This window comes from Choloepus didactylus, chromosome 7 (genome assembly GCF_015220235.1).
Source record: "Choloepus didactylus isolate mChoDid1 chromosome 7, mChoDid1.pri, whole genome shotgun sequence".
NCBI lineage: Eukaryota > Metazoa > Chordata > Mammalia > Pilosa > Megalonychidae > Choloepus > Choloepus didactylus.
Genome location: NC_051313.1, coordinates 47118993 through 47144906, shown reverse-complemented (window position 1 = coordinate 47144906; position 25914 = coordinate 47118993). Strand labels below are relative to the sequence as shown.

Sequence of the window (25914 nt, the reverse complement as noted above, 5' to 3'; positions counted from 1 at the left end):
CTTTGCCCCATATTAGGAAAGTCCCTTGGAGTTCTTCAGTGCTGCGGATGGGCTGGCGATGTCTGTGTTGTAGTTGTGCAAGGATGAGGCTGGCTGGAGGTGGTTTGCTGTGAAGCTTGTGATTCATCATAGGATTCTGCTTCCAAATGCCTGGGCTTTGTAGGTGACATTCCTCAGTCAGGATAATGTCTCCCAATTATGTCTACACTAGTGATGACAATCTAGTGAACCAGGTCAGCGTTCTTATAAGCCACAAAGAAACAAACCACAATAGCAACAACAACAACATCAGGCTTACATTTGCTGAAGGGGTTTACAGAGCATAAATCAAAACATTAAACAATTCTTAACACTCATTCTCTTCTCAAAAAGGTGAAAATACCTTCCCTAAAGGTTAAGGGCCATCTCCTGTTAAAGGAGAGTCATAACACTTTTCTTAGATGATTTGGAAATTTTTATTAAGCCAGCTGTTATACTCCAAAAAGAGGGATAACAGACTATAATGCTCTTTTGCCTGAAACCTCAGCGGGAAGAACGCTGCCCAAAGAAGCGGAAGACAAGATGATGTTTCTTAATAAACCTCAGCTTGCATGTTAATTCAAAATCACAAAAGTTTTAAAGTACATCTCTCATTAGGTTTTGACAATTCCTTCTCCAAAAGATGTTTCACATTTCTTTTGATTAAATATGAGATGTAGACATCTAAATGTATGTTTGTATGTAAGGCAAGCCTTTATTATATAATTCAGTATTTTATAAAGATTCCATATACAAGCACACACATACATACACATAAACAAATACATGCAACAGTGGACTTACCTAGTGTATTTATTGATCTCCATTTATTCTACTCTTTAGAAACATAGCAACTACCTAATATTAACAATTCCTTAAGACCATATTTTTCAGTGCTTAAAGGAAAAGACTTCTGCAGCCTATGACAGGATTGTTACTGCTTTACTTATGCCATTTAAATACAAAAAGATTCCTTATGCACATTTGGGCTGTTCACTTAGCATGGTCACTCTGCATGAGCCTTTCTTGTGCATTCTATCTCCTCTGGATATATTTACAGAGAAACATACCTAAACTGGAAATATCTGTTACTGGATAGGCTACTCCCAAACACTATCTTGTTTTGAAAGTAAATCATATGAAGAAAGTAACACATCCCACTTAGCAGGTGAAATCCTTGGCAACAATTCCTTTAAAAGCATGAACCACAATGCTAGTATACTGCATTTTGATAATGATGCCAATTATTTACATCTTCATAGTGTTATCGAAGCTTGCAAATCTACATAAAAGAACAACGTCTAGGATAGGCTGACGTAAATCTGTATTGACAGGATTTAAGCCAGGATAACATATTCATATCTACTACTATAGGTCTGTAGTTTTTCCAGGAAGATTAATATCAAATTCCTTTCTCCACACTATATTCTAAAGTAACCGTTTGTTTGCTCTCATGTGGATTTTTGGCTTGTATATATTCATTTTGTTCTAACACAGTACTGTAAAAACTTTACAAATACTAATGGGATTCTGAAACATAAGCAAAATAGTTTTCTTTATACATTTATTCTGAAAATTTGGAAAGCTTTATAATCTCAACCCACTATGTGCAATCTATTTTATGGTGTAGGTTTCTTTTATTCATGGGAGACAAGCAGCAGTAGATTTGATTCAGCTATACTATTCTCTCCTTTAATAATATTTATTTTATCTGGCATCATACTAAACTATGTATGATATAATCTCTCTCTTTGGAGAAACCACTGTCTAGAGGGCATGAGTTTCAGTGTGCTATAATACATTCTGAAATTTAGCAAAAATTTTAATAAGTGCATGCACTTTAACTCAAAAACATTACTGTAAGTGTACTATCTTGGAAGTAACCAAAAGAATCTATTTTTATTGAATTTATAACATACAGAAACAAAAAACTGAAAGTTTTAGCTTCTTGTATGACAATATTTAAAAACAGGCATATTTGTATGTTTTTTTCTTACAAACTACTCTCTAAGCACCAAATATTTATTGCGTTAGTAGAAAGAGAAGGTGTGACTAGAATGAGATGTTAGCCATTCATCCATAATGAATTCATTGAGTCATTCTCATTGTAATATATTCCCATTGAAATGAATAGGTCTATTAATTTCATTGAAACTTTTATGGGTATTAGGTTTGGAAAAGAATCTTAGCTACTTGACCTGCAGATGGATCGTGCATGGTGCCTCTAGGTTTATCAGTAAGAAACTTTATTGGAAATTTGATTTTTCCTCTTTAATCCCCTAATTACCTCATTTTTACATTTAAGATTATATTGAAATGAAATTTTCATGTTTTGGGATATTGATTCCAGGTAGTATTCATTACCTCTCTCTTATTTGCATTTTTCTCCTAAACCTGAAACAGACTTAATTTTCTATTTAGAACAATAAAGAAATTAAGTGGTCCTTAATAAAATAATCTAATACAAATGTGCAGAATACAATTTCATTTTTAAATACATGTTATTATATATATCATATCCTTTTAGTGCTATGAAAAGTATGCTAAAAGCAACTTAATATTTCTTAGAAAAAATCATGAAATATTTCAGGATTTTATAATGTCAAGATCATTATTATTAATATTTTACTATAAATGCCAATTTAAACCAGATTAACTGGGATGATCATGGGGAGAAGGTCATGGATAAGCTAAAACAAAGATGAAAATAATCAAAAAGTTCTACAATGATTTTAATGTAATTTTATTTTATTAAATAAGTACTCAGTACTTGGGGACATTTTGTCATTCAACGGATTTGTACACGCAATTTTTTGGGTTTCTGATGCCATTATTAAATCTTTGTCCACCATGGCAACATGTTCTGATTCTGGGGTGAAAACACTCAGAAAGGTGAGATTCTGCCTTGACAGTCACCTCCTTCCCTATGAAATCCCCAAAGGAGGCAGTGATCATTTATTATTGAGCAGGCTAGAACCCAGTTCACAGCTTTCTGAAAAACTGGGTATGAACACAGTTTAAGCTGGGACTTTTCCAAAAATGAGGCCAGATCCAGCCCCAGTTCTAGGTAGCCCCTTTGCCTCCCCAAAAGAGCAAGCAAACAAAAGGAAGAAAAGAAAGCAGGTGAAGACGATGGCCTAGTTTGCTCAGCTATAAATGGGAAAGAAGCTAAAGAGAGAGAAAGCAAAATGACGAGGGTCTGACCCTACTATCATGCCAGTCTCATGAATGGAAGTGGCAAAGAGAGTGCCGCTCTGCCCAGTCAACTTGCGCTAATTAATGTCACAGAATCAGACTCATCCAACTCAATCTCTTAGGAGAGATGCAAAGAGAAAGATAAAACTAAAGGGATAGAAAGATTTTCTTCTCACTTACATGAATAAAAAAATAAAGTTAAAACTGTGAAAAACACAATATTTTGAGTATCTTGACCAATAATGACCAAATTGTTGCAATCTGTTAAAATATCAATTATTTGCTGTATGTGGAATTGTACAGTGAGATATTTTCTTTTTCATTTTCCTCAACATTATAAAATGTGATTCCACTGTTTTCTAGTTTCCATTTATTCTGGTGAGAAATTTACTATGGTATTTCTATGGGTCTTTCTATCGCTACTTTTAAGATTATCTCTTCACCTTTTATTTTTAGCAATGTAGTTATGATGTGCCTAGGTTTGGTTTCCTTTGCATTATTCTACTTGAGATTTACTGAACTTCTTGAGTTATGTTCTTCATCAAATTGAAAACGTATGAGATGTCTTGGATTTCTTTTTTGCCCCATTTTTTTCCCTTCTAATTCTTCTGGGACTCCAGCTATGTATCTCTTGATATTGTCACAGATCACTGATGCTTTGATAATATTTTTAATTACTTTTTTTGCCTCATGTTTGTTAATTTCAAATCACTAAGTCTTTCCTATGTACTTAAGTCATTCATTAAATATTTGGTTTCAAATATTATATTTTCCATTCCAAAATTTTCATTTCTCTACTGAAATTTTCCATCTCTTTATCTATGATATTTTCATGTCTTGAAAATTCTTTAATCTATTTAAGTCTCTGCTAGTTTCCTCTTGAAAGAGAATGCAGTCTCTTTACATATGGCAGGTCTGCTGTTCCAATCTTCCTGCATCCAGTTCAGGCGATAGTTATCAGGTTTGGAAGCTCCCACAAGTTGCCTATAAAATACTTCTCCTCTGGAATTTATTTGAACACAGCTTCCTTAATTCAGGATTTTGATAGCTTCAGGGAAAAGCAAGATATCTATTTTATCCATTTTCTTTCTTATTGTTACCATAGAAGTGGAGGTCTTACACAATCATTCTACATCTCAACTGGAAGTAGAGCCATCCCTGTCATATCTTTTTGAAATGAGTAATACTAAAATAGGGTTAAAAAATCTCAAAAATAAATATTAGGGAAAGGTAACATTATAAACTCCAAGATTTTAAGGAGTCCCTTCAAATATTTTGAATAGGTGAGTAATATGTCACTTCGATGTTTCAGATATATGGTTTTGGTGACTCTTCAAATATAAATAATAATTTCCTTGAGAAAAAAAGCAGAATAAACCAAGTATAAATGCATGCTTTTCCCTTGCTATGGATAGGAGTTGGCTGGAAATAAGAGTATAGACTTATGCAATTATGAGTGGAGAAGGTGAAAACATATGTGATTTCTGACAACGTCTCTTCGCTAAAGCTCTCTGAGCATTGCTTCCACAGCAACTCTTCCTGCAGGTAGCAGTGCCCTTTGGAGAGTGCTAACTAAGCCTTAGAAAATTTCTGGTTACTACAATAGATATGGGAAATGAAATCTGGCACAGAGCACAGTTTTCTTTTATTTGACTTTGTCATAATATTTTTATGCCGCTATGATATTAGGCCAGACAAATGAGATGCCACAATCAAGACTAAGAATAATCAGTCTGTATGAGTCAGGATTAGATTCAGATGCAAACAACAGAAAACCTAAAAACAGAGTGGCTTTAAACAAGTTAAAAATAGAATGGCTAAATTGGTTCAAGTGCTCTGCAGTATCTCCAAACTCTGACTCCTATCTAAGCTCCACTGTCTCCTGCATGATTTCCATCCTTAAAGTACCACATGGTTCAAGATGACTATAGTAGCTCCAGCCACCGCATCAAGTTGCAAGCAGGAAGACAAAGGGAAGGCAGACAGGTACAAAAATGGTCCATCCCAGTTAGGTTAGCTCCCTTTAAGCAACTTCCTGCCTTATACATGTCAGTGGCAAGAATTTATTTACCTAATCACTCACTGATGAAAAGGAGAGTTGGGAAGAGGAAACATTTTATTCTGGAGAAACACAGTTCCCACCTAAAGATCATGATATCTTCTTAAAGAATAAAGTAAAATGGCTATTATAATAGGTAATTAGCCATCTCTTTCTCACAGTCCTCTCTCAAGATGCCTGGGGAAAGATTGAAAGTAATAAATGAGAGCTAGATAAACACTTTATAAATATCTATCCTCTTGTCATATAGAGCAATGCAGAAAATGTTAATAAAGTATTCTGCACCATATTAATCATTCTTAAGCTAATAAGGCCTTCATCAGTCAGAATTCCACCAAGAGACACAAAAAACACAGTAATTTGAACAGGAAAGTTTAATATACAGAATTACTAACTATTACAGGGGATTGGAGTGACAAGGTACTGGCTATTAAGAAGTGAAGAGAACTCTAATGAATACAGAAGTAATAGATACAGGAAGCAACTAACATTCTTAAGGCTGAGATAGAACACCTAAAGAAGACAGCAGTCTTCTCCTCCTAACCCTGAAAAACAGATTTTGTTGGAGAGGGAATGGCGGTGGAAGGGCCCAGGAGTTGCCACATAAATCCCCTTGACCCCCCCACCCCCAATCAAGACTTTCCCACCCTGAGCTCAGCACCTGCTAGGCCCTAACCACAAGACCCTGTACCCAATCAGAAGCTGAGCTAACTCCTATAGTAACCACAAGATCCTGCTTTTTTTGTTATCCAATTAAACCAACCCAAACCAGCCCTAAGAGCATGCACAATTAAATAAAATCTTGACCTCGAGTCACCTTAGTCATTATAATGGTAAATTCTCTACCTCTGGGCAGGATTTAGACACCATTTTCTGAACATGGGATGTATATGGCAGTACGTTTTGGCATGATTTGTGACTATGCCTGCGTAAGAAAGTCCCACCCTTGAGCCATCCATCAACCCACGTCACCTACCTCTCCACTGAAAAGCCAATCTAATGTTGTTATGCTTGTAACTCAGGGAGACAGGTCTGAGACAAGTTCTCTTGTAGCCTGCAAGGCTGCCTTTGCTGAACAAACTCTTTCTCTTCTCAAAATCTTGGTGTCACTTGATCCACTTGGTGCCCTTTGGGTGAGGACTCACTTTTGGTCCATAACAGCCATGGCTCACTGGATGGTGGAGGAGTGTTTGGCCTGTGGAACTTGCTGGATATCCTCCATCTGCAGATCCAGGGGAAGCCATCCACAGGTAGGTGCTGCAAGTCAGAATGAGCTAGCTGTAGTTTCCCAAAGGGGTGCCAGGAAAGTCATTTATGGAGAGGTGTCTCACTGGGGCACTGCATTTTGAAGATTGTCAGGAAAAGTGTTGACTGCGGGTGCTGCTGGCCACGTGTGTTGCAGGAACATCACTCTGGCGAAGCTGATTGCTGCAGGAACCAGAAGCTGCAGAAGCCATGAGCTGCAGGAGCCCTTGAGTGGAGCACTCTGAACCCAGACAGGAAGCCTCTTTTTTCACGTGTCCTCCACATTTTCCACTAACAAAGTTTGACACTGTGTCAGCTAGCAAAGGAGAAACATTTAAAGGGTCCTGCTCCATTTTGTCAGAAAAGGCAATGATACATGAATTTGAAGCTGAGGCAATAAACTGATAACTGACACAAGGCCTAAACAATTTCAGAGAAAGCATACAATGAAACCTTTTGCCTTTTCTAACTCTTCAATACCCATATCTAAATACTGGCATATAATACTGTAAGCTAAAAAAGCTGAACCAACATATACCCATGCCAGAAAGAGAATAACCAGAGAAAGAGCCATACAACAAGAAAAATGCATTTGCTTCTAATGTCTAGCACTGAACTTACAGAGGATGACTACCCCTAGAAGACATAAAAATAAAAGAGAGCCAATATACATGGGTCCTGATTAATGCACTGTGACAACCCAATCTGCAAACGTGTCATTTAATGCCATAATATCTGACCAATGAAACTAGCACACCTTCTTAGAAACTTTGTGATAAAGCAGAAGGAATATATCCCTGTTGGAACCAGCTTCTTCCAAAAATTCCCCCAGCTGTAGTTTTTCACTCCTCCTTTCCTCGTTTGATTTATCTCTAAATTAGAAAGTAAAATAAAGTAAAAATTTTACTTTAAATTTAGTTTAAAAATTTATCCTTCTTCCTTCTTTTTGTTTCCTTTTTTTTAATCCTGGCTTGAAATATTTAGATAATATCCTATGTAACTGTATTTTTTTTTTTTTTTTTTTTTTGTCATTTGGAAACAGAACTCACTAGTAGCTAATCCGATAATTTAGTTTAAAAATGAAATTTTCATATTGAAATTTTGTCTAAGATATTTTAATAGTTGATTTTTCTGACAGTTACACCCACAGTTTAAGCAACCTTTTCTTTAACTGGGCTAGTGATTAAATCCTGACATTTCATATTATAGATAAAGATGAACAAAACATACTTCAGGCAGCCTTTATAGAAGATATTCATTTAACAAAGTTGATTATTCATTCTATAAAGTGAATCACATTCTCTCATTGAGGGAGCCAAGTCTGTTTTTGAATGTTCTGAGAGTGGTGGGGAATAGGGGAGTCCCTCTAGCCAGGAGCTCTGAGGCGCAGCTCAATAGTCCCCGTAGGAGAGCCGGGTTCCACAGGGGCCACTTCTGTAGCAGTTTCCAGCACCAGTGAAGTGCCTCAGGTCTTGGCCATGTATAGCTCTGAGAAGAATTTCTTCCTCACTTGCAAGATTCTCTGACTCCACATTTGACGTTCCTATTACTATGTCCACCATCCCCTTCATATGGTCAGTCGCCAGGAATTACAGAAATACTCTCCAAATTTCTCTAACTGGTCCACCATCTGCCCCACGTGGCTTTCAAGCCCCTCAGTCCTGAATATTCAAGGCTTCTTTTCCATTGGAGGAAATGGTTTCCAACTTGTATTTGAGTTTTGTAGGTTGACTTTAGTCAGAAAGGGATCTATCTGAAGTCTTCAACTGTTAAACTTACTTGCATTGTGCTACAGAAATAAGAAACCCAGAGGTGTATCCTGTAAGATCCATCACTTCCAAGTTTAGGATCCTGAGAGAGTATTTTAAAAGTACTTTAATGTATAGCCTTTAAAAAATGCCAGTTAGTTTTTATAAGATGTAGAATTCTGCAACCCCAAGGCCATAAGACTAATAGCTGATACTTGCCTGAAATAGGCAACTGACTTCTAGGAAGCATTAGGAGTTATAGGATGCTTTCAGTGACATTAGTCACCAGAAGCATCTGTGGAGAGATTGCCACAAAGCAAACATGTGCAGGATGGTGGCTGGATGAGGAGGGATAAGGACTGCTGGTCAGATGGCATGTCTGAACTGAGGGTCAACTCAAAGAGGCCAGGTTCCCAGGCCCAGATGAGGGAGGGTGCCCATGCATACAGATCTGGGGCTTTCAGACCCCAGTGGAAACTGGGGAGCTTTGGTCTCACCTTTTTGGTCTGTAGAGGACTGCTGGTAACCCTAGGCAGCACTGAGCAAATCAGCCTCCAGGATGGACTGGGTTACAACCTCTCCAGAAAGATGCTGGCATAGGCAAGTTGCATAAATGATGAGTGGCAAGGATTTGGGGATTTAATCACAGTGCATGTGCTTACTTTATCTTCAAATTTTTTAGTAGAGATTTTAAATTATTTGTTCACTAACCATTTAAGGGAAGGAAAAATTCAGTAGAGGCAACTAGGAGGTTGAGCAGGATCATTCTTCAGTAGTATCCAGCCTTGACTGGCACCATGCCCAGTGTGCTGGTTTGAATCTGTTATGTGCCTCATAAAAGACATGTTCTTTTAATTAACTTTTGTGGAAGCAGATCTGTTGTGAATGGGGCATTTTGATTAGATTATTTCCATGGAAATGTGACCCTGCCTATTCAAGGTGGGTCTTAATTAATTTACTGGAGTCCTTAAGAGAACTCAGTGCCAACCCAGACCCAGATGCTCGGAGATGCAGACAGAAAGAGGTTTGGAGATGCTAACATAAGAGATAAGCCCAGACTTTACCCCAAAGAAGCTAAGAGAGGACCCCCAGACACTCAGAGAGAAAAGACCTGAGAAAAACAAGCAAGGACAAACAGGAGCTGAGAGAAGCCAAGACAAACCCAGAGAAATTCTGGAGAAAGCCACTGAAACCAGAAACTAAACCCAGGCTAATTTCAGCAGAGCCAGCTATCTGCCTTCCCATGTGTGACAGAGGACCCCAGATGCCATTGGCCTTTCCTCAGAGAAGGTATCCACCTCTTGATGTCTAAATTTGGACATCTTCATGGCCTTAGAAACCTAACATCCCCATTGAAAATCCGATCCATTTCTGGTATATTGCTTTTTTTTTTTTTTTTTTCATTTTTATTGAGATTGTTCAGATACCATACAATTATCCAAAGATCCAAAGTGTACAATCAATTGCCCCTGGATACACTCATACAGCTGTGCATCCATCACACTTAATTTTTGTTCATTTTTTAGAAACTTTTCATTACTCCAGACAAGAAATAAAGTGAAAGATGAAAAAAAAAAAAAAAAAAGGAAAGGAAACTCTAATCCTCCCCTATCCCTAACCAACCCCCCTCAATTGTTGACTTGTAGTATTGATATAGTACATTTGTTACTGTTTATGAAAAAAATGTTGAAATACTACTAACTGTAGTATATAGTTTGCAATACATATATAGTTCTTCCCTATATGCCCCTCTATTATTAACTTCTGATTGTATTGTCATATATTTGTTCTGGTTCATGGAAGCGATTTCTAGTATTTGTACAGTTGATCGTGGACATTGCCCACCATAGGATTCAGTTTTATACATTCCCATCTTTTGACCTCCAACTTTCCTTCTGGTGACATATATGACTCTGAGCTTCCCCTTTCCACCTCATTCACACACCATTCGGTGCTGTTAGTTATTCTCACATCTTGCTACCAACACCCCTGTTCATTTCCAAACATTTAAGTTCATCCTAATTGAACATTCTGCTCATACTAAGCAACCACTCCCCATTCTTAAGCCTCGTCCTATATCTTGGTACCTTATATTTCATGTCTATGAGTTTACATATTATAATTAATTCCTATCAGTGAGACCCTGCAATAATTGTTCTGTATCTGGCTTATTTCACTCAGTATATTGCCTTTGAGGTTTTGTCATCAACCCTTTTTTTTTTTAATATGGTTTTGTTCACTCACCATACATTCCATCCCAAGTAAATAATTGATGGTTTTCTGCATGGTCATACATTTATGTGTTCACCACCTTCACCACTATCTATATAAGAGCATCTACATTTCTTCCACAAGGCAGGAGGGAGAGTCAAAGAGGGTAGAGAGGCAAAAGAAAGAGGAAAAAAAAATGACAGCTAGGAAGCAGCAAAAGGAAAAATAACCTTAAATCAAAGTAGAATAAAGAATCAGACAATACCACCAATGTCAAGTGTCTAACATGCCTCCCCTATCCCCCCCTCTTATCTGCATTTACCTTGGTGTATCACCTTTGTTACATTAAAGGAAGCATAATACAATGATTCTATTCGTTACAGTCTCTAGTTTATGCTGATTGCATCCCTCCCCCAGTGCCTCCCATTTTTAACACCTTGCAAGGTTGACATTTGCTTGTTCTCCCTTGTAAAAGAACATATTTGTACATTTTATCACAATTGTTGAATACTCTAGATTTCACCAAGTTACACAGTCCCAGTCTTTATCTTTCCTCCTTTCTTGTGGTGTCTCACAGGCTCCCCACCTTCCTCTCTCAACCGTATTCATAGTTACCTTCGTTCAGTGTACTTACATTGTTGTGCTACCATCTCCCAAAATTGTGTTCCAAACCACGCACTCCTGTCTTCTATCACCTTGTAGTGCTCCATTTAGTATTTCCTGTAGGGCAGGTGTTTTGTTCACAAAGTCTCTCATTGTCTGTTTGTCAGAAAATATTTTGAGCTCTCCCTCATACTTGAAGGACAGCTTTGCTGGATATAAGATTCTTGGTTGGCGGTTTTTCTCTTTCAGTATCTTAAATATATCACACCACTTCCTTCTTGCCTCCATGGCTTCTGCTGAGGATCCACACATAGTCTTATTAAGCTTCCTTTGTATGTAATGGATTGCTTTTCTCTTGCTACTTTCAGGATTCTCTCTTTGTCTTTGACATTTGATAATCTGATTATTAAGTGTCTTGGCGTAGGCCTATTAATACCTCTTCTGTTTGGAGTATGCTGCGCTTCTTGGATCTGTAATTTTATGTCTTTCATAAGAGATGGGAAATTTTCATTAATTATTTCCTCTATTATTGCTTCTGCCCCCTTTCCCTTCCCTTCTCCTTCTGGGACACCAATGATATGTACATTATTGTACTTTGTTTCATCCTTTAGTTCCCGGAGACATTGCTCATATTTTTTCATTCTTTTCTCCATGTGCTCCTTTGCGTGTAGGCTTTCAGGTGTTTTGTTCTCCAGTTCCTGGGTGTTTTCTTCTGCCTCTTGAGATCTGCTGTTGTATGTTTCTATTGTGTTTTTTATCTCTTGTGTTGCTCCCTTCATTTCCATGTATTCTACTGGTTGTTTTTTTGAACTTTTGATTTCTGCCGTATATATGCCCACTGTTTTCTTTACAGCCTCTATCTCTTTTGCAATATCTTCTCTAAACTTTTTGATTTGATTTAGCATTAGTTGTTTAAATTCCTGTATGTCTGTTGAAGTGTACATTTGTTCCTTTGACTGGGCCATAACTTTGTTTTTCTTAGTGTAGGTTGTAATTTTCTGTTGTCTAGGCATGGTTTCCTTGGTTATCCAAATCAGGTTTTCCCAGACCAGAACAGGCTCAGGTCCCAGAGGGAAGAAATATTCAGTATCTGGTTTCCCTGTGGGTGCGTCTTAGAAAATTGCTCCACCTTTGATGCCTCGGGTCACTGTGCTTTTCTACCCAGCAGGTGATGCCTGTTAGCCTGTAATTCTTGACTGGTGTGAGGAGGCATGGCCATGTTCCCCCAGGCTCTGGGGTCTGGTTCTGAATGGAAAGGGCCCCACCCCTTTCCTCTTAGAGAAGACAGACCCCCCAGGTGGAGGTCATTAGCATTTCAATGGTCTCACTCTCTGCTTGTGCTGTCTCCACACATCCCAGAGTCACAGCCCTGGAAACTGAATATGACTGGGGCTTTCTCCACTGAGCTGAAAAAGAAACAGATAGGCCCCTTCAGACCCAGTCCAAGGAGACCCTCCGGCTCTCCAAGGTCAGTTGTCACCCAAAGCCTCTGTCTGTTTTTTGGGGATGTGTACCTGTATTTGCTTGCTGGGAGAGAGCTTCTCTCTGGCACCACGAGGCTTTGCAGCTCGGGCTATGGGGGAGGGGGTCTCGCGACTTGGATCCGCAGGTTTTACTTACAGATTTTATGCTGTGTTCTCGGGCATTCCTCCCAATTCAGGTTGGTGTATGATGAGTGGATGGTCTTGTTTTTCCCCCCACAGTTATTCTGGATTATTTACTAGTTGTTTCTGTTTTTTTGTCGTTGTTCCAGGGGGACTACTTAGCTTTCACTCCTCTCTATGCTGCCATCTTGCCCCGCCTTTGGTATACTGCACTTTGGCAGCTTTAGCAAACTGTAACAACCAGGAAAGCAAAAAATAGACCAAGCTTTCCTTTGTTAAGCGGTTTCAAAATGAAAAAAATTTGCCTAATACACCTTTGACTGGAGATTAGGAGGATATCTAAGTTTGTTAGCAGCTTCTCTCTTTAAACATTTTAATAAACAAGTACAGGGATGAGAAAAAGTATCAGAAGTATGTTTTCCATGATAACACCCATCCCACTGACACCCACTTCTCCAAAGGGCAAGGAACTGTGTGTGAAATGCATAATAACATCATTGCCAGTGATGTCACCATTGGAAGTTTTGTCCATCATCTGATCAGCTTATTGTTATGAGAAAATATATAAAAAGCCAGAGATTTTTTATGGATGTGTGTGCTCATTTATGAATTGTATGGTTTCATCTGCATTTTCCCCAGGCACTATGGGAAGAATTGGTCTAACAATTTCTTCTCGTATCACCTTGGTTTCAGGATCAACATCAGTAAGTACAGGGCATGACCTCATCAGTCTCTGAACTGTAAGTTATCTTTTGTCCTTCAAGCAAACTTAATATCCTCTTAAAATAACATGCATTGATGATCCTCTCATAATCAGGAGGCTCTTTTACATTTTCTCCATAAAATGCCTCTCCTTCACTGTTTTCTTAGTCTTTTGCCCAATTTGGTTCTGGAGGGAGGGTTCACAGAGCATGTAGTCCAGAGCAATGCAGGTTTGACCACAGTTCATGTACCTGCCCCAGGTGATGTCCAGGTCACAGTCTTTATCAATATAATATAGACTCTTCCCTCCTAGCTCAAGAGTCATGGGGGTCAGGTGCTTAGCAGCAGCTTCCATGACAACTTTTTCAACTGCAGTATTTCCAGTATAAAGAATGTGGTCAAAAACCTGCTTCAGAAGTTCTGTGGTTTCCTTAACACCACCATTAATAACAACATACAGAACCTGGTCTAAATGCTGAGGGAAGAGTGTAGGCAAGATCTTGGCTGTATTCATAGTTAGTTCAGAAGGCTTGCTACTCACAGCATTTCCTACAGCCACGGCACCTATCTGGCTGAACGGTAAGAGCAAAGGGGTTGTTCCAAGCACTGATAATCAGTGCTACTCCCAGGGGCTCCAAATGAATATACATCTCATCCAGTGTGGTGGGGTTCTTTTTAGCTTGTTTAGGAGTAAACCCATTCAGGAAGCTTCTGCAGTGCATTATCAGTTTTCCCAAGGACAGTAATGACTTCTTGACCAGATGCATTGAATTCACTCTTGCATAGGTCTGAAGCAATAACCACCAGGATGTCCTTCTCCAGCTCCTGCACCATCCTCCCCAGGGCCTCGAGCTGCTGCACGCAGAAGTGCAGGGGTCGCAACCAGCCCTACTGGAATCCATTGCACAGCTCGCGCTCTGCTCTAGCTTCAGCACCTGTGGAGTCCAGCTCTACATGTAGATTTTATTCCCCAAAATATAAAAGCATAGATTTCCATTTGCTAAAAAAAGAAAAAGGAAAATTTCCCCAGACATGAACAGATACCATAGTTCAAAAGAAAGAAAAAAAAAAATCTGTAGAATCAGATCAGATGGCTATCTGTAATATAGAATTAGAGAAATAAAGAAGAAAATAACACTTTGTAAGATAAAGTTTGTAATTTTTTACTAATTAAGCACTATTATTTGATGATGGGAAAAATGTAAAGCACAATAAGAATATTTAATAAATTTTTACTTCTATTTCTTAACCATTTATCATAGTTAATATTTTAAAGACTTCCAATACTTTTCTATGTATATGTTCATAAATATATGGACTTTTTAAAATGTAATTTTATTGAGATACATTCACACACCATATAATCCACCCAAAGTATACAATCTATGACTCACAGTATCGTCATATAGTTGTGCATTCATTGCCACAATCAATTTTGGAACAATTGCATTACTCCAAAATAAAGAAAAAAATAAAAATAAAAAAGAACACCCAGAACATAACAAAATGGATATTCCATGTGAACATTTGTAAATGTTTTACCTGCTAATACATCATGGATATTTTCCAATATAATCATTGTCATTGTGTTTGTAATTCATGTTCTCCACCAAACAAGGAGAACAACATAAAAGGCAGTATTATTGAAATATTACTTTGTGACCTTTTAGCTAAGAGCAAGTGTAATAGAAAAAGTAGAAAAGTGTTCTAGTTTGCTAATGCTGCAGAATGCAAAACACCAGAGATGGATTGGCTTTTATAAAAAGGGGGTTTATTTCGCTACACAGTTACAGTCTTAAGGCCATAAAGTGTCCAAGCAATCAGGTACCTTCACTGGAGGATGGCCAATGGCGTCCGGAAAACCTCTGCTAGCTAGGAAGGCAGCTGGCATCTGCTCCAAAGCTCTGGCCTCAAAATGACTTTCTCCCAGGACGTTCCTCTCTAGCAAGCTTGCTCCTCTTCAAAACATCACTCACAGCTGCACTCCCTGAGTTTTCCTCTCTCTGAGTCAGCTCATTTATATAGCTCCACTGATCAAGGCCCACCCCGAATGGGCGGGGCCATGCCTCCATGGGAACATCTCATCAAAATCATCACCCACAGCTGGGTGGGGCACATTCCAAGCAAATCTAACCAGCACCAAAGCGTCTGCCCCACAAAATTACAAAGATAATGGCATTTGGGGGACACAATACATTCAAAACAGCACAAAAAGCATTTATTCTTAAAGGAAAAAAAAAAAATACAGCCCACAGCCAAAACCTTTTTCAGATAGTTTAAGGAATTTAAATTACAATAAAGAGCATTTATGCACCAAACAAAATGATATCCATTTACGTCTGCTTTTTCCAAACTGTCATAATTGGCACTAGTGTGCTTATGAAACAAGCAAGCACAGGCACATTGTGGCCAGAAATTTTTGAAGGCTCAGGCCTGAGGAAAGCCTGTTCAATATCCAGCCCTAGTACACAGTTCTCTGTGCTTTCAGGAGACAGAAATTGCTCTATGGCTCATGATTCCACTTGAGGACCTCACGAAGCAGTGGAGGAGCACACGTGAGAGCTAGGCTCTAGACTGGTCAAACCTAGGTTTGGGTCTTGACTCCATCACTCATTAGTGCCATACAGTTATATCTCAACTTCTCTAAGACTCTGTTTCCTCCACTGTCAAAGACATATAATACTAACAACTACCTATTGCAATAATTGTGCGAAGAAATGAGATAAGCCATATAAAGCTCTTAGTACATCAGCATATGATGTATATCCACCATAGTGCACCCAAGGCTCTGGGCAACATTCCAATGACCTCATTAACTTTTCAACCAACTAGCAAATATTGAATTTCTTTATGTTCAAATGCTGATTGTGAATTCACTTGAGAAAAATCCTTGAAGCTATTCAAACATCAAAACAAAGAATATTTATAAAGGCTTTCTGAAAGTTTTTCATAAGTGATTTCACAAACTAAATGACAAGAATTAGAGGATAAAGCAGTAAGAGGACAAACATCCCTTTGAAGATATTACCAAATATCTAGCAAAATTAATAGATTCTAGATATTTTTCAGATAATTTCTTGAAATATATATTGTTTTTGAAAAACAAAAGTCAACTTATATCACTTTGCCTAAGAAATTTTTTAATACATATGTTTTGTTCTTTTTAACAGGGAATTTTCAATGTTTCTTAAGCAAGAAGTTAAATAACAATCAACTTATTGAGGTTGAACCTTTCTTGTTCTTTAATTATACCACACTCAACAGTATACTTATTTATAAATAGCTCTATTTTCCTCTCAATTAAATTATTTTCAGTATGAATTTTTAATTGTTATGATTTCGTCTTAAAATTTTATTATAATTATTTTGTTTATGTTAACAACACTGTGTTACATTATATTTATTTTTATCATTGACATTCTGTTTGAGATAGTGATGCCAGATTATCATATGGTTCTCACAGTGAAACAAAATTCCCTTTTTAAATATACACATATTTATGTTTAAAACTGAGTTATTTTAATGGAAAATAGTTACTAAGTAGTAAAATAGTATAATTATAATAGTATAATTAACAGTATAAAATGAGTTTTCATTGAAAAGTGGATATTAAGTAATAGTATTAGCAATATATTGATAGAGGAAACTACTGATATTTGGTCAAATGAGAGTATATGATATCAAAAAGAAAGAATAAATGCAACTTTTAAAAAGTAAAATTATTTTCAATAATTTGCAAGTTAACTCCTGTAAGAAAGTAACTACTAACATACCATATCCATGTGTTTTATTTCATAAATGAAAAAATGGTTTAATATTATTTTTAAATAAGTTTGAATTTATTTGCCCCCACAATTCATGAAAAAAATAAAAATATATAACTTATGGGCATATAAAAGTCACTGAGAAAAGAGATTATCACCGTCACACATTAAAAAATAATTAAAACTTTATTTCAAATAGCAATAAATAAATGTTAAAATGCCAACATTTTACCAACTGAAACTGAAACTACAGAGCTCTTCTCATTTAAGTCCAATATATGTCTAGAATGCTCTCCATCACTAATAGTAACTAACCCTTCTGGAAGTTCACCATTAAAACAAACGAGTGAAAAATTCATGAGTTCTCCAATGTAATAAAAATTCAAAATGAGCACACAGAGAAATCTCTCCCTCCTTTCAGTCTAATTCCCAATAAATGACAGAAAGTATGTTTTATGGATAAATAAACCACTTCATAATAATACTGAAAAACATGAAGGAGACAGAAAGGATGGAATTGAGAAAGTAAGAGAATCATGAAATGTATAGGTAAGGAATGTAATTTTATTAAAGAAGATGCCAAAAATACCAATAAAACAAAAGAAATATTTACTTTTACAAGTAATTAAATGCATCCAAATTCAAACACCAACATGATACTGCACAGTGTCTGGTACATAGTAGTCATTCAATAAATGTTTGAGGGGAGAAAAGAAGAATAGGATAAGAAGGAGAGAATGAAAAAAGAGCAGGAGGGCAGAGAGCACAAGGAAAGAAGGGAAGGTAGAATGAAGAAGAGGAAGATGGAAGGAAGGAAAGAATGAAGGAAGGAAGAAAAGGAGGGAGGGAAGAAAGAAGTTACTTTAGGGTGAGAGAGTAGAAGTGAATAAGCTGGAAATAGAACAATACAAAAAAATTACAGGTTATGGATACTCATGTTTTAATAATCACAAAGAAGAAGGAAATAGTTTCTTGCCATTCTCATTAAAAATAGAGGTATAACTCTTAATCAACCATTAAATGGAAGATGTTATTTTTTAGCAATTCAAATATAACATTTTACAATATCAATTGAGTGAACTCAGTCTCAAATAATTGGATACAGTAGGCATGGATTACTTGAGGAAGCACATGGGCTATAGAAGCTTCTATGTATGGTTTAATCTTTTGAGAATCATGGGATTTTAAAGACATAAAAGACTTTAGTGATTTATCAGCTCCCTTTTTTATGCTCATGTAAACTGTTTGCTCTTGGCCACGTAGAGGATTGATTAGAACACTAATCTTTGACTCCAATCCGCTATTATTTCCAACATATTCCTCCACCTCAATGATTGTTCTTTAAATTTAAGGTATTAATGACTCTAGAAACAGTTGGGCAAAATTTAAGGATAATCTCTGTTTATCCTTATCTTATCTTATCTTAAAAAAGACATCAAAAGGAATGTCTTTTTTCCTTGAATGACTATAAACCAGGCAAAATTACATAATATGTAAATCTCATTTAGAACATGCCAAACCATTTTTGCAATGGGACTTTAATATTTGTAAACATGAAGTTAGAGACAAAATATTCATTTTCAGTATGGTCTTCAGGAAAATACATTTCTTTTTGACAAAAGTTTCCAGGGAGATAAACTGTTACCTATCATATTTTAGCAGATAGATAATGTTATTCTCTATTACATGTGATTGGCACAATTGTGCACTATAATAAAATCTGTCAGTGTGCCATTTTTTTTTATTTGACAGTTTTCTAAAAAAAAAAATCTTGCTACAGAAACCAATTAAAACTTGATTTTTTTTCTCTTTTTATCTCTTTATAGTGTTTTAGTCAACTGAGCACTCCCTGTTAATTTTTTCTAGCAGTAGGAAGTTAGCAGCAAAAAGTGATTTATAACCTGAAAATAGTTCTTTCTATAAACCGTTCCCTGCCGTCTATTAGCTGATGCTTGTGCTAATGTGACAGATATGTCACTTTGGGACTGACATTTCTTGTCCACTGAATCAGCATTTCACTTAGTTGTAGGATCACTTCTTTAAAGGTTTCAATATGAAAAAATGGCTGTACTACTGGGCATGTAGGCAATGTCATTATACTTGACAATAATTATGAAAAGACTGGTATTGCCAATAAGCCTATCTTTAGAAACTCAAAATCTCAAGTTAAAAAGAAAGATGTACTTGGGTAAGAACAGTAAATAGGAGACTACCAATTATCTTGGCAAATTAAAAGTGGGCTAGTATATTTGGAATCATTCAATTCAATGTAATTCTTTATAGTAATAAACTTTTTGTCATTTTATATTGATGCCTTCTCCAAATATGTTGAAACAGAAATTAATGTTTTTGATGAAACTTAGCTGAAATTATTTCAATAGTCAGATAACACTTTACTTTTCATGAAATTTAAATTTAGTTAAGAATACCAATTGAATAAGAGGACTATAAAATACCTACTAACTCTCAAGTCCATGTATTTTTGTTTGCTTGCTTGCTTTTCTCGTATTTTTTTGTCTTTTTTTTCCCATTAAGCCAGTCTCACTCTATATGTGGTTTCTTAGTTATAAAATAGTAGGGTTTGGCTAACTGGTCTCTGTCTGTTACATAATGTCTCTCATTCTGAATCACTTATCTGATTCTACTAACATTAATAGGTAACTAACAAACATCAGAAAGTGAAGCAAGAATGTTTTTTCTAGAAATTTATATTTTGATGCAATTATACAATATATAAAGGAAATATTTTTCATTCATAAAAATAATATTCTTTGAATAAGCACTATATGCAATGCCTTAGGCTGAAAACAGTGAAATACTATCAAGATGGTACAGAGCTCAGTCTCCAGGTGGACATTTTTAGGTCTTTTTTCTCAGTTTTTATCTAATATTTTATCTACTACTTGTTTGGCTACCCTGAAGTGAACACCCATTGTGAAAAAAAAATAATTAGTGAATACCATTTAATCAAACTACAATCTTTCTATAACTTCCCTTGTCAGAAGTTGTTTTCTCCATGAATTATTTAAAGAAAGTCTGATATTTTAAAAACTGAGATTATTCAGGCTCCCTTGAAGGAATGCATTTTTAAAAATTGTTCCCATAATTAGTTTTATAATACAGTAAAATTCCTTTTATAAAGAACACTATTATATCCTCAATTTGACTAAATTCCAGACAAAACCGCATGGTGAATGGAAAGTCTACATTTTAAAGATTTGTCTCATTTTATTCTGGTGGTGCTGTTTGTGTTTAATGTTCAAAGGTTAAAACAGAAGCAGTTGTGAAATGATTAAAAGTAACTAAGCTTATTACTTTTACTAAAACTTATAACTGAAAAACTACACAATGTTCTTTGATAGAAAATAGACCATTATTATGCCAGGAAGAACAGAATACCCCTTTTTCAAATTCAGATAACTGACACAAATTCCCTGTATACATTATTAGTTTGAAGTTTCATTCTTACTTAAGGTTCATTCATTCTTAACAATATCTCTTGAGTGCCTACTATGTTCTCACATTGTAGACACTGGGATATAGCAGAGAAAAATTAATTTGCTATTGTCATGAAGCATTCGTTCTAGATGATAAGAAAGACACTAAGTAAAAAACATGTATCATAGATCAGAAGGTGATAAACGTAAAAAAACAGAGCAGGAAAGGATAGAGATACAGGCTTGCTATATTAAGAAGAGAAACAAAGTTCATTCCCTCTGAGAGAATGGCGTGTGAACAAAGACTTAAATGAAATGAGAGATTAGGGTCATTAAAATATATGGGGAGACCACTGCAGACAAAAACAAAAGCAAGGGCAGAGGCTCACCATACAATGCTGGTAGTTCCCATTATAAGAATTTAACTAATAAAATATTCTATTTTGGTGGATAATTTTTAAATTGAATATCTACAGAAGTAAGCATGAGGCAACAATTGACTCTCTTTACCTGCTAAAATATTTCTTTTGAAAAAAAATTTATAAAACATTAAAGTCTTTCATGTATAATTTTATATAAATTTGGCAGGCATCTTTTACAGTTGCATGTTGTACTAAAATATGAGCTCCTTGAGGTCAAAGATTATGTTGTTTCTTTTGGATACAAGGATTCTAGGGTCTCAAACACTGGCTGGTACATTGTATGTGAACAATAAATATGTGTTAAATGAATGAAGTAATACATGTGCATTGCATTTTTTCACAAAATATTTTCAAATAAATATTAAATGTTAATATAGTCCTTCCTGATTTCTTTTAATAGCATCCATTGCCATAATACACACTAGTCAGTTGCCTAAGCAACTTACTGATACTATAGAATACATTCTCTGTATCAAAAGATGCATTTGATTGAATCAAATGATGACAACGTTGATGTCTGAAATTTGCATTTTGGGAATCAAAAACTAGAATAATCACTGATAAAATGTAATTTTTTAAAATTTCAGATAAACTGTCAAACTAAAAAAAAATTGTGTCCTTGATTTCTTGCTCTCCAAGCCATAAGTACATCAATTATGGAAGTCTGGGCGTGCTGCTGGCATGCAATCTGACATTATTTCAAGAGAAAGGTCTAGTATGAAGACAAAAGCAGAAGCTAGGGAGGGCAACCATTAAAATCTGTTTGTTACTGAAGATTGAAAAGAGGAAGACTAAAAAAATATACAGAATTAAATTATCAATGATTATAATGAATCACTGAGGAAAATACATCTGAAGCCTAAAGAAAATAAATCTCATTTCTATATATAGGTTATCACACAGGAATTAGTCACCAAAATGCTTGCTAAAAATAAGTTTTCAAGTTACATATACATATTTCACACTGTGATTTTCAATTATTATTTACAGCATTTGTTTTCGAAGGGCTTCTATAGGTTTTAGTAATGGCTTATTCTCAAAAATTGTGAGAGGCACTTGCCAATCATATTTAACTCTGACAGGTAGATATTATTATACATATTTTACAGATGAACCACATTAGTCATCTTCACCACAACTTCACCTTCTTGACTATAAATACATATTTCCTGACAAAGATATTTTCTCCCCAGAAAGGACATTTGATTATATTAGTTATTGCATATAAAGTTTGTTTCCTGGATTACAGATATGTCCAGAAAGCAGTTTGAATTAGCAAATAATAACATTAATTATAATAATTTGATAATCCCATGATTCATTTTCCTTTTAAAATAGATATTATTTAAGTAAAATTAGGTAAAAACTATCATCCCAATGAATTGTTTCTAGGACATCTGAGATCAATTCTATTTCTGAGAAATGGCCCCCAACATTAGAGGCAGGATGGAAAAAAACCCAGTCCTGTGGAGGCAGGCTGATAAACTCCTGGGCGGGAGGAAGCAGTCACCTTGGGGCACTGCCACAGACAAGATGGGCTGGATTTCCAAAGAGATACTGCAAGATCTCTTTTACCATTTAAGACATTGTACAGACAAAGTCAAAAGTGAGCAAAGGAAACAGGTTACTTAGCAGTAGAAAAAGTGATAATAATGACAGGAACTATCTTAGAGGCAATTATATATAATGCCAGGAACTGTTTTAAGCACTTTATGTATATTGATTTATTAATCTCACCACTTCAGTTGTACAGAGAAGGAAACTGAAGCACAGCAAGATGAAGTAGCTTGCCTAAAGTGTCCAAAAGAGGGATGGGAAACTAAAAAGTGAAGATAAAACACACATTACAGGGAGATCTTTTGTAATGGAAAGGTCATTGCGATAATTTTAAAAATCAACTTTAGTGAGGATTCATTGATGAGCAAATATAAAAGGAGTTTCGTTTAGTTTAAAGAAAGTTAGTAAAAAGATAAGGAAATTAAACAACCATTCACTGAGCACCCACTAGGTTCCAGACACTGTCTAAAATAATGAATGGGCTTATAAAGGTAATAAGGCAGCATGCATATCATTGAGGAGTTTAAAATCCAGTGGGAAGAGGCATATAAGCAATCAAATATAACACAATATAATCGTTCAGACAAATGCATATAAAAAGCCTGGGGGGAGCAAAAAAGAAAGATCCAGTATGTCTTTCTCAAAAAGAAAAAGGCTTTAGAGTCAAGTTGTGAGCACAGTTGGTTTATAATTTATCTCTACTTTGTGCCAAGATCTTTCTAGTGAGTTTATAAATGTTGCACTATTTTCTTTTGCATTCTATAATATTTTTGCATGAATGCTGTGCGTTTTGTTTCTTGTATTTGAGTGACTGCATTTTCCTAAACAACTCATTGTAAGCATTTTTTTCTGGATGGGATGAGTGATTCAAGGAGCTTTACAGATTTTCCCACTCACCATCCCCCTCTTAGGTTGCTACATGAAGTAATTGTTTCCTTAACATATGGTGCCTCAGTGTAGCCATGACTTCTCAACTTCGTAAAGCAACCTGATTTGAGATGGTTTCTAATATCAGCCATGAGTCTTAAGTTTCTTCACAAGCAAATGACTGGGATGGAACCTAGTTTTGGATTTGCAAGGTGATTCATTCAATAGTTAGAATAGGCATTTTAGTTTTATTATCTGAGCTTTTACTTCTGAGCCATTCTGATTATTCCATATCTTCTCTTTTTGCCTATCCAGGTGTTCAGACCCTATCTATTCTCAGCCTTGCTCACAGCAGGCTAAGTATGAGAGTTCCCCTCAGGGTGGTGCCTTTTCTGAAAATAATGAATAATTCTTGGAGATTTCTGAGATCTTCTACTACTAGGCCCCCTCAGTCCAGATCTGTTGCCTCTGGAAATATTCAATTAAAAATTGGATTCGTGGTTTTTCTCTGTCTCCCAATTTTTCTGAGAATACATCTCTTGGTGCTTTTATTATTGTTGTTCTTGTGTATATCTCCTGAAATAACATCTAAGCATAAATTCCTCAGCCTACCACTTAAAGCACTTAAAGGATTGTACCTTTGCAATTGATCCTCAAGCACTCTCTCTTACTCTATTCATGTGAACACTTCCTATATTTTGATCAAAATAGATTACTTTGTTTTCTAAGAAATTAACTTTTCAAACTTTCAAATGTGTTTTTTTTTCCCAACTATAGAATGGCCTCCTTCTCCGTGCACTTGTAAAACTCTTTAAAAACCATGTTGAGAAGAGGGGCAAGATGGTGGGAGAGGAGGGGCAAGATGGTGGCATAGAGAGGAGTGGAATTTAGTCAGTGCCCAGAAACAACTATAAACAACAAGGAATAACTAGTAAATAATTTGGAATAACTGCTGGGGGACAACCATGACAGTCCACACATCGTACACCAACCTGGATTTGGAGGAATGCCTGAGATTGCAGCACAGAATCTGTAAGTAAAAGCTGCGGAACCATGCTGTGAGCCCCCTACCCCATGGCAGACTTTGCTGTGAAGCCTTGCTGTGGTCGAAACTAGCAGCACTCTCCGAGAGAGCGAATATAGCTCAGCTGAGCACCAACTGGGTTTTCAATTAACAATGTAGACTGCTGAAAACAAGCTACAAAAACCCCAACAAGCAGACAGAGGCTTTTAGTGGCAACTGACCTTAAAGAACCAGAAGTCTCATCTGTATGGGAGGGGGAGCCCAGAAGACTGGGTGTTACATAAAGTGTCTGGCTGATGAGTGAAACTGAGAGGCTGTGTACTGGCTCCAAAAGGGGGCTTTCTGTCCCTTGTTCTCTCTGTCAACCTGAGGGGCTCAGAAGAGAGAGCCAACGCCATTTTCATTTCACAGCACTCTGACCCTGGCAGGGGTGGAGATAACAGAGTTAGAGAGACTATTCAAATGCAGATGATAACTTCCTAGGGGGCTGTATCTTCCCTAAGAGTAAGGAGGAAGGGCCCAGCTTTCCCTTCAGCCTAGAGCCTGGGGAAAAACAGCCAAAACAGAAACCAAGGAGGTCACAACTCCTTATACCAGTTGGAAGCGACAGGCTGACAGGTGCCACCTGCTGGGCAGGTTAGGAAAAGCACAGTGACTGAAAACCTCATAGGAAAGTCTGTCATTCCTCTAAGATACACCCTGAATATAACCCCATTCTGAGACCTGAACCTGTTCTGGGTTCAGATTTCTGGGAAAATCTGACCAGGGTACAGTCTTAAGGCCATAAAGTGTCCAAGAGAACACATCAGCAATCGGGTACCTTCACTGGAGGATGGCCAATGCTGTACGGAAGACCTCTGTTAGCTGGGAAAGCACATGGCTGGTGTCTGCTCCAAAGTTCTGGTTTCAAAATAGCTTTCTCCCAAGATGTTCCTCTCTAGGCTATGGTTCCTCAAAAATGTCACTCTTAGTTGCACTTGGGGTATTTGTGCTCTCTTAGCTTCCCTAGAGCAAGAGTCTGCGTTCAATGGCCATCTTCAAAATATCTCTCATCTGCAACTCCTGTGCTTTCTTCAAAGTGTCCCTCTTGGCTGTAGCAGCTTGCTTCTTCTGTCTGATCTTATATAGCATGCCAGTAATTTAATTCAGACCCACTCAGTGGGCGGGCCAACACCTCCATGGAATTATCCAATCAGAGTCATCACCCACAGTTGGGTGAGGCACATCTAATTAACACTGATAATTCTGCCCACACAAGATTACATTAAAGATAATGGCATTTGGGGGGAACTAATACATTCAAACTGGCACACCAAGGAAACCAGATGCCTAGACAACACAAAACTACAATCTACATTAGGGAAAACAAAGATAAGGCCCAGTCAAAGGAACAAACTTATACCTCGATCAAGATACAGCTGAGATATTGCTTCAGTTTAATGAGACAATCTACTAAAG

At 36.6% G+C, this 25914-nt stretch overlaps 1 pseudogene; it reads right to left on the bottom strand.

Annotated features, from left to right (window-relative positions):
* Nucleotides 1–12988: 12988 nt before the first annotated feature.
* Nucleotides 12989–25914, bottom strand: part of LOC119540555 — a 112314-nt pseudogene continuing 99388 nt past the window's right edge.